The 9,565-nt window shown below is 49.9% G+C and overlaps 1 long non-coding RNA gene across 1 annotated transcript; it reads left to right on the forward strand.

Moving 5' to 3' along the window:
- The first annotated feature begins 7,517 nt into the window (after nt 1–7,517).
- Nucleotides 7,518–9,073, forward strand: LOC140388048 (uncharacterized). Its single transcript, XR_011934066.1, has 2 exons — nt 7,518–7,843; nt 8,442–9,073. It is a non-coding gene; the product is annotated as an uncharacterized lncRNA (long non-coding RNA).
- The last annotated feature ends 492 nt before the right edge of the window (nt 9,074–9,565 follow it).

Genomic DNA, 9,565 nt, shown 5'->3' on the forward strand with positions numbered 1-9,565 from the left:
TTCGTCCTGCCCGGGTCACCCAACAACAACGAACCAACATTGACCGTGACCGGTGCAGTGACTCCAGTGAAGATCGAACTCGTAAGACTTAATTCAACGCTCGCTACGAGATAGGCACTCCTAGCTACCAATCTGTACCAACTGTACCGCAGGCTCAGAACCCGAACGAAAGGCCATTTGTTTCCCTGACCTGGTGGGCCAGTTCCAAGTTAAGTATGGGCCTGTTAGTTGTAGAAGTAGCTTAGACGTAGAATTTGTGCATGAGTAGCGATTACTGTGTATAATAAATGTGCTTTGATTTAAACCTTACTAATCGGTGTATTGGATTATTGATCATTACTTGGACTTGAACCTCGTGGCGGTATCATAAAGATACCTGGCGACTCAAGAGCAAAGGTAATAAAACAGAGCAATTGAACTAAGGCAAAATTAGCAACAGGATGGTGATGGGGTTGAGTACTGCAATGTAGGCGAAGTATTGCACTGCCCAAAAAACTGCGAGCAGGTGCATTTCACAGGCAGAAAATCCTTGCTCTATGGCGTCTAACATGCGTGAGGCGTATGCTACGGGGCGTAACTGGTTGTGGCGTTCCTGGAGGAGCACGGCCGAAAGGGTTCGGTCAGTGCTTGCTACCTCGATAGCGTATGGGGAATGTGGATCTGGGACCTGTAGTGCGGGGGCTGTGCTGAGTGGTCTTTTTAAAGCATCCATGGCATCTGTATGCTGTGGAAGCCATTTTCAAGGTGCCTGCTTCTTGAGAAGTTCGGAAAGGGGCGCTGCTTTAGTGGCGAAACTGTCAATATGGTTTCGGCAGTAGCCAACCAGTCTTAAAAATGACCGGAGGGCTGAGACATTGTGGGGAAGGGGCAATTTGACGATCGAGTCAATTCTCTTGTGCTCGATTGCGCGTTTCCCATGAGTGATCACTGTTCCTAAGTAAATCACTTTTTCTTTCAAAATCTGGGCCTTCTTGGGGTTGACTTTACAACCAATTTCTTTTAGGAGTGCTAGGAGTTCAGCGAGAAGCAAAATGTGCTCTCCCTTTGTGTCTGTCTGTAGTAAAAAGTCGTCTACATTGTGGACCAGACAATCGGGGCGGGAAAATTTTGCTAAACCATTTGCCAGCTGTCGGTGGAAAATGGAGGGGGAGTTGTGGAAGCCTTGTGGAAGGCACGTCCATGTGTGCTGCTGCCCTTGGAATGTAAAGGCGAATTTGTTCTGTCACGCTTTAGCCAATGGAATGGACCAGAAGCCATTACTAATGTCCAAAACCAAAAAAAATGTTGACTGGCGTCCCTGTTTGAGCATGGTCTCGGGACTCGTGGCTACGGTGGGAGCTGCTGCTGGGGTTCCTTTGTTCAGTTCCCGGTAATCAATGGTCAGTCGTCATGATCCATCCGGTTTCCTGACGGGTCAAATCGGTGCGTTGTTTGTGGAGGCTATTGATCTGAGTACGCCTTGATCCAACAAACTCTCTATTACTTTGGAGATTTCTCCCTCTGCTTCCTGGGGAAATCCGTACTGCTTCTGGGGTTTAGGGTCGGGACCTGTAATGTTCACAAAGCCAGACAATTTGCCACAGTCGTGCTTGTGCTGTGCAAATGCTGCTTTATGTTCCTGCAGGACTGCCCTAACCTGTTTGTCTGCACTAATGGCTCGAGGGTCGAACCAGAAGTATCCTACTGAGCTAATCCTAGTTACGTATTCTCCTACTGCGAGCGTGGTGGGGGCTCGTGCTGCCTATGCCATTTTCCATACACACTTGTTCACTGGGTCAAAAGGTTATGGGAGCTCATGAAATCGTTTCCAAGGATATGTTCTGCTGTCTGGGGCAGATCAACTAAAACTAAGGGGTGATTGGTTGCGATGTTCCCTATCTGTATTGCTATAGGGGCCGTGATGTGTCCCTGTTGTAAATGACCTGTAAAGACACTGAGTGTAATGATGTCTGTTGTGGGCCACGTGTCTCGCTGGAACATCGTGGAGGAATTGAGTGTGGTGCGGGACCCTCCTGTGTCCCAAAGAAATTCTACGGGTTGTCTTCGAACTTTGCCTGCTACTACCGGTCTACCGGACCTGTCCCAAAGGGTGTCGCAGACCCAAGTTGGGGAGTCCGAACACCGTCAGTCGGTGCCGTTCATGTCTGCATTCTCTGAACGGGCGCTAATGCTATGGATCGGCTTTGCCCTATTCCTGTTTAGGGTGCCAGTCTGTTGGTTTCTCTGCTGCTTCTGGGGTGCTCGACACTCTCGTGATGGTGGTCCTCATATGTGACCCGGATACAGCAGCCCAAACTTCACCTGTTTCTTGAAAAAGATCACCTTAATTTGGTTGAAGCCTGCCCTTTTCCTGGCCACCTCCACACTCAGATCCTGATAAACCCGCAGGATACTGTTGTCCCACTTACAGCTCCGCATTCGCTTGGCCCACTGAAGGATACATTCCTTGTCCAGGAACCTGTGGAACCTCACCACCATAGCCCTCGGAGGGTCCCCCGTTCACGGCTTCCTCGCAAGCGCTCTGTACGCCCTGTCCACCTCCAAGGGACGGAAAAATGCCCCATCCCCCAGCAGCTCCTGAAACATACCCGCGACGAGCGCCAGCATCAGCTCCCTCAGACCCCTCCGGGAGCCCGACAATTCTTAAGTTCTGCCGACGGGACCTATTCTTTAGGTCCTCCACCTTCTCCAGAAGCCTTTTCTGCTGGTCCCTCAGCATCCCCACCTCCAGCTCCACCACAGTTTGATGCTCCTCCTGCTCAGCCAGCGCCTTCTCAACCTTCTGGATCGCCCGATCCTGGGCGTCCAATCTGTGTTCCAGCCGATCAATCAACTCTTTTATCGGGTCCAGACAGTCCCATTTCTGTTTGGCAAAGCCGTCCTGGATGACCTACATCAACTGCTCCGTTGATCGCTGGGCCGACACACCAGGGGTCCGGCCCTCGGCCATGCTGCAGCTTCAACCCAGCCCTTGCCTGTCTTCTTATTTCTGCCTTTTCGTGCACTTCTAGTTCTCTTCTCCATACACCGATACGTGGAAATGGTGCCCAATTGCCTCAGCCTTCGAATTTAAATTTTAAAACCGGAAAAAAGTTGGGGGGATAGGTCCAAAAGTCCGGCCAGAGCGGGAGCCACCAAATGTGCGATTTACTCTTTCATAGCCGCCACCAGAAGTCTACACCTTCATATTAAGACCCTTTATTATTATTATTTTCCCTAACACTTAAACAAGGAGACCAGAACTGCGCACAGTTTTAGAGATGCAGGCCGCAGTCTACTGGTCTCATCGCACCAGATACGGAAACAAATGAGCTAGTTAGATAGCGGGAGAGCCTGAAATTGGGAACCGCATCAGGCACTGATCGGGTTCCGATCTAACCGGCCAACTCCCATTGGAAAGATCCGGATCCCGCATGGCGGGAAACCAGTAATCACTAATTAAGTCCAATGTCCATACCATTAACAGGAAGGACCCCCTATCGAACGGCCTCTGTGATCTAACCGCCTCCGCAGCGAGTGGTCATACGAGTGCCGCTTAGTACATCTGTTTAAAATCATGAAGCTAGCGAAATGGCTGCGTGGGGATCCGAGGAGGTGAGTAGCCACCTTGGAAATCGGGCAGTCAGCCTGGGGGCATGGGGCCGCTGCCCCAAGCGTGGCGGGGGGGGGGGGGGGGTGAGGGGGGAATAAATTGGAGAGCATAACGGCACCGGCGGCACAATGGTTAGCACTGCTACATCACAGTGGCAGGGACCCGGGTTCAATTCTGGCCTTGGTTGACTGTGTGGTGTTTGGCCATACTGACTTTCCCCCTTAGTGCCCAAACATTACGCGGGGTTATGCGGAGAGAGCTGGGGATTGGACCTAGGTGGGGTGCTCTTCCGGAGGGTCGGGCAGAATCGATAAGCCAAATGGCCTCCTTCTGCACTGTTTGATTCTATGGTTCTATGATCTCTGCATGCACTATATATGAGGGTAACAGAAATTTATGCTGTTATTGTGGAGTAAAAGGTTGCAAAATGTGATAAAACCAAATTACTGCGGATGCTGGAATCTGAAACGAAAGAGAAAATGCTGGAAAATCTCAGCAGGTCTGGCAACATCTGTAGGGAGAGAAAAGAGCTAACGTTTTGAGTCCAATGACCAACAAAATGTGATGATGGTGGCCTGGATTGTGTGTGGGTCAGCCTGATGGCCATCTGTTCAGAAGATGGCTATGGAGATTGCCAGCGTGCCTGAACAACTGCCTGTTGGTGACGGTCAGTAGAGGTGATAAAGGCAGAGTTGAACATGGTGGTAATATTGGAAATCATGCTGTCACTTCGCTGAGCACAATGGGATATTGGTATGAGAGCAGTGTAACAATGGGACTGTGTCACATGGGCAATGCAAGCATGATTAAGGCAATGGTGTGCATCAGAGTGTGCTTTCACTACAAGAAGGGCTATACCTAAATATCTCATTCTCATCTCACACAGGTCCGAGCTCTACTAGTTATCCACAACCCCTGCCACCCCTGTCTCAACCCCAGGCCAGAGACAGTGTCACATCATACTAGCCCACACTGTCCCCACTCAAAAACCTACACATCAGAGGGATACAGCCAGTGTTTAGAGTTGGTGCTACAGGGTGAGGGGCACCACAGTAGATTGTAGGAGGAGGTGTCAGAGACATCAGTGCACAGTCCCCCTCGGAGATTGAGGAAAATCATGATGATGTTCCAGTGAGCAGAAATGTGGAGCTGTGGGAGTTATCTTTTGGGGCACAGCATTTGTGCAAGCAGGAACAGATGTGTGAACAGATCTGTTGGAGATCCTGCGGCAGAAGAGCTCTTAGACTACGATTAGGGGATTTCATCGTGGTCATGAACTCCACATTGCCCCATGAACCCCAATTGGCCAATCCTGTGGATGAACACTTGCAGCAATACTCAGTGTGAATGCAACAGCAACAGTATCTCAACCAGGAAAGGGTGTAAGCCTGTTTCAGAAGCCTGGACCAGTCCGCTGAGATTATGGGCAGTGGTATCCATGGTATACATAAGGAACTGCGTACCCAGAACACGATGGTTGCACTATTGGCTCAGTGGATGCTAGATTGGACAACTGCTGCACTCCAGCAACCAGCCTTAACTGAAGGCCAAACTAGGACTTTGGAGGTCTGTGAGGAGAATGTAGGTGGCGAGACCTCAGCATCCTCACCCACCTCACCAGACCCCTCATCTACTTCACCTGTCCCAGTGACTAAGGCTATCCATGTAGTGTGACAGGGGCCACAGTGGGTGCCTGCAAAACAAGGCCAGCCATCACATTGAAATAGTTGGAGGAGTTGCATATTCCTTAGGGTAAAGGAGTTGTGGCATCTGGCTGGAATCTTTCACGCACTTGAGATAGACCTTATTGCCGGCACAATTCAACTGGACATTGACTGATTGGAAGGACTTGCGGTATGAAAGTGACTGCGTGCTGTGTTAGAGCCATTATTGCAAAATGGGTACGGTGAACCTGAGGTAGTCCTGCAATTTGGGCAAAGCTCATGGTTCTCTGAGTCGCCAACTCCATAGTGAAATTAATGTACCCACGCACATGAGGAAATCAGCCATTAATGCAGCTGGGTGCTGCTAACTGGGATATACCAGCCTGGTTTCCTGATGAACCCTGGAAAGAGTCTGAGACATAACGGCTCAGTGCAGTGGTTACTTTCAAGCAAGCAAGGCATGGGGTCTATGGATTGTGACTTGAGTTGCTGCTGAACCATGTGACAAATATCTGTCACATCATCATGACTCGTCCTGAGTCTTATCGGCACTAGTTTTTGGTCATGTTGAGGTATGATGTCCTTGGTCTGTATTGTCTCCCAACAGGGTAGAATCAAAGCAAAATTCTGCAAATGCTGGAAAAACTCTGTCGGTCTTGCAGTATCTGTGGAGAGAAACAGAGTTATTGTTTTGAATCTAAATGACCCTTCTACAAAACTGGTATGAGATAGAAATGTACAGGATATATAGTTGAAAAGGAGGTGGAGTAGGTGGGGCAGAATAGAAGACCAGGGATAGTTTGGATCAAAGGAGATATGGACAAATCTGTCATGGACATAAGACAGAGGGGAGTGTTAATGGTGTCATTAAGGGATGAAGAGTGTTAATGGTGGCAAAAGGGTGAGAAAGCAGAATGTGTTGATGGGAGCAACTGAACAAGGGACAGGTGGACAAGTGGGGGAGGAATGGGTTTGGGTTGGGTCATGCACAGAAAGAGGTCATTTGGCTCTCCATGTCTATACCGGCCATCAAGCATCTATCTATTCTAATTCCATTTTGCAGCACTCGGTCCATAGCCTTGAATGCAATGGCGTTTCAAGTCCTCCTCTACATGCTAATTTGTTGTGAGAGTTCTTGCCTCTACCACCCTTTCAGGGAGCGAGTTCCCAGAACCTTCGCCAATGCTACAAAATCATCCCAGATCTCTCTATTTCTCTAATACTGACCTTTTTTATACCTTGCCATGCCAATTGGAAAATTAAAAGATTTTGCATAGTGCAGTTGGATGTTTTTCTACTGTCAGTCAAGCAGCTGGATTTTTCCCATCACTAACCTGACTAACAAATAAAAGTGTTCAAAGAAAATGAATATAATGTCCTGCTGGTATGATTATCATGAATTACTTGCAGCAGCATCCATGAGATTAATCCTTCATTCCTAAAGACTTCAGGATATTTCTGGCGGTTGACAACCCTAATTGTAAAAAATTTCTACATCAAAGATGCTATGGTTGTAAATGGCATGGAAACACTGACAAAGGGGGCGGAGGGGGGGGGGGGGTGGTTGGCAAGTTCAAACTAATAGTTCATAGAAATATAGAATTTACAGTGCAGAAAGAGGCCATTCGGCCCATCGAGTCTGCACCGGCTCATGGAAAGAGCACCCTACTTAAGCCCATACCTCCACCCTATCCTGTAACACAGCAAACCCACCTAAGCTAAGGGCAATTTATATGTCCAATCCACCTAACCTGCACATCTTTGGACTGCGGGAGGAAACCGGAGCACCCGGAGGAAGCCCACGCAGACACGGGGAGAACGTGCAGACTCCGCACAGGTAGTGACCCAAGCCGGGAATCGAACCTGAGGCCCTATCTGAAAGTTCATTTTCATGCAGCGTGACCAGGCCAGCAGAGTGATGAAGGCAAAAACGCCTGGAATGATTTTAGAAACAACTGCAAACGGAAAAGGGAGGTGTGCAGGGTATTCATCTGGACGAATAACAGCAGTTACAGGGAGAGAAAGAGGCCATTCATGGCAACAGGTCTATGCTGGGTGTCTTTATTCCCCGGGGGCCTTGCTACTGTATTAAAGTGGGTGTATTGCTCTTGCTCGTCCACCAGTGTGTCGGTGTGGTGAGAGTTTTACAGTCACGGATGGGTGCCTGCTTTCTTGACTGCCATCTAGAAATCCTAATTCAGATCGAGACCAAATCCTCCCAGAGCTCGGGGAGGGGGCGGGGATAACATGACATCGCAAAGGGGTGCGCGCAAGATGATTGGTCGGCGGTGCGGGTTACGTCACAGGGGATTGGTCCAATGCCGGCAGCGCGAGCCCCGGTGGGCGGGAGAACCGAGACCCCGGGAAAGGAACCTCCAGCACTCCAACCCTCATCGCCGGCTCCCATCCCCGGCCAATGCATTTGATGCAGCCGGCAATCCAGGCTCGGTTGCATTATCGCTCGTACGAATCGCAGACCACAAACCCAGAAGCAGCCCCTCTTTCCAAACGTCAAGTGAGTCAATCACTTCATCAATTGGAAAAGATGCCCCTGGAGGTTAGAATTTAACTTCACCTCCTGCTTTTGGTGAGTATTTGGCAGAATTGAGAAATTTGTTTGTACGGGCGGGAATTATTTTCAGCCCAACAAGTACTAAGACATAGGTACGTGAAAGCCATCAGTTATCTTGTTTCAAACTAAACTACTCATCTCCCATGGAAAGATCGCATATTCCTGATGTTAATTGCCCTCTGTTCCAGATCTCCACATCCCACTTGGAAAAGGCAGAACATTTGAGGATGCACGTTGCTTATAGCACGGAGGAGTTATTTTAACCCTTCTACACATTGAGGGCTTATTTTTGGAGCATTTAATTTTCTGCTGTACCCTGGCAACTAGCCTCTCTGCTCTCTGGAAAATTGTACTTGGTGATTTATCCAACTATATTTGAGCTCAAACTGAGAAATGTTACTAAGATAATCTAGCAGAGATAGTGAGCAAGGTGAAGCATTTGGTCAAACGATGCACCTTTACGAAAGGATGGGTAGCTAAAGGTCTATATGTCCTGCACAGTATTTCAATTAATGCATTTGATTGAAAACTGTTTATGGCATCTGTTCCGAATCATTGTTCAGTATTAAAATTTCAATGCTAGATAAATTCATTAACCAATGTATTTTTACAGACTCCTATAGAGTTATCTGAAGAACTGAATCAACTTTGAATTACACACTAACATGGTGGACAGTGCCAGGAGTATCTGGGTGGCTTTGCTCAAAGCAATTATGGCAGGACAGAGACCAAATTCAAAAATGGTCAAATTATATTTGTTTGGAGCAATCTTGGCAGTTCTTACAGTCTTCCTGGCTGTAATAGAAATGGTGCACTCGACATGGCAGCCTGGAGATAAAGATGAAGACTTCGAAACAATGAACAGTCTATTTGTCAAACCATCAAGATCCACACAAAGCTATCCTTTGATTGAAAAGAACAGCCCACGCAGATTGCACGCCTCCTGATGAGACTGAATTTCAGTCAGATATCTAAAAGTGAGAGTAATTGTTGTACCCTGCACACAGGAGCTATTTCAGTTTCTGCACTAGAAAAGGATTGGCACAATTTTGTCATTGGAATTTTAAAAATGCAACAAATTTATGTGATTATCCAGCGCAGAGAAACCAGTAAGGTTCAACGAACCAGTTGGACAAGATTTGTTAAATATTATTGAGATGATCTACCTTTTAACCTTTGCTAGTTATTCAAAGTGCCGAAACAGAACTGGTGCTTTATATTAATTTATAAAGGTTCTGAAAAATGTGTTTGACTTGATGTGATTTGTTATACACAAATGGGGGGGGGGGGGGAGGGGCGGGGTGGGGGGGGGGGAGGGGCGGGGTGGGGGGGGGGAGGGGCGGGGTGGGGGGGGGGGGAGGGGCGGGGTGGGGGGGGGGGAGGGGCGGGGTGGGGGGGGGAGGGGCGGGGTGGGGGGGGGGAGGGGCGGGGTGGGGGGGGGGGGAGGGGCGGGGTGGGGGGGGGAGGGGCGGGGTGGGGGGGGGGAGGGGCGGGGTGGGGGGGGGGAGGGGCGGGGTGGGGGGGGGGGGAGGGGCGGGGTGGGGGGGGGGAGGGGCGGGGTGGGGGGGGGAGGGGCGGGGTGGGGGGGGAGGGGCGGGGTGGGGGGGGGAGGGGCGGGGTGGGGGGGGGGAGGGGCGGGGTGGGGGGGGGGAGGGGCGGGGTGGGGGGGGGAGGGGCGGGGTGGGGGGGAGGGGCGGGGTGGGGGGGGGAGGGGCGGGGTGGGGGGGGAGGGGCGGG

This window comes from Scyliorhinus torazame, chromosome 13 (assembly GCF_047496885.1).
Source record: "Scyliorhinus torazame isolate Kashiwa2021f chromosome 13, sScyTor2.1, whole genome shotgun sequence".
In the NCBI taxonomy this organism is placed as follows: Eukaryota; Metazoa; Chordata; class Chondrichthyes; order Carcharhiniformes; family Scyliorhinidae; genus Scyliorhinus; species Scyliorhinus torazame.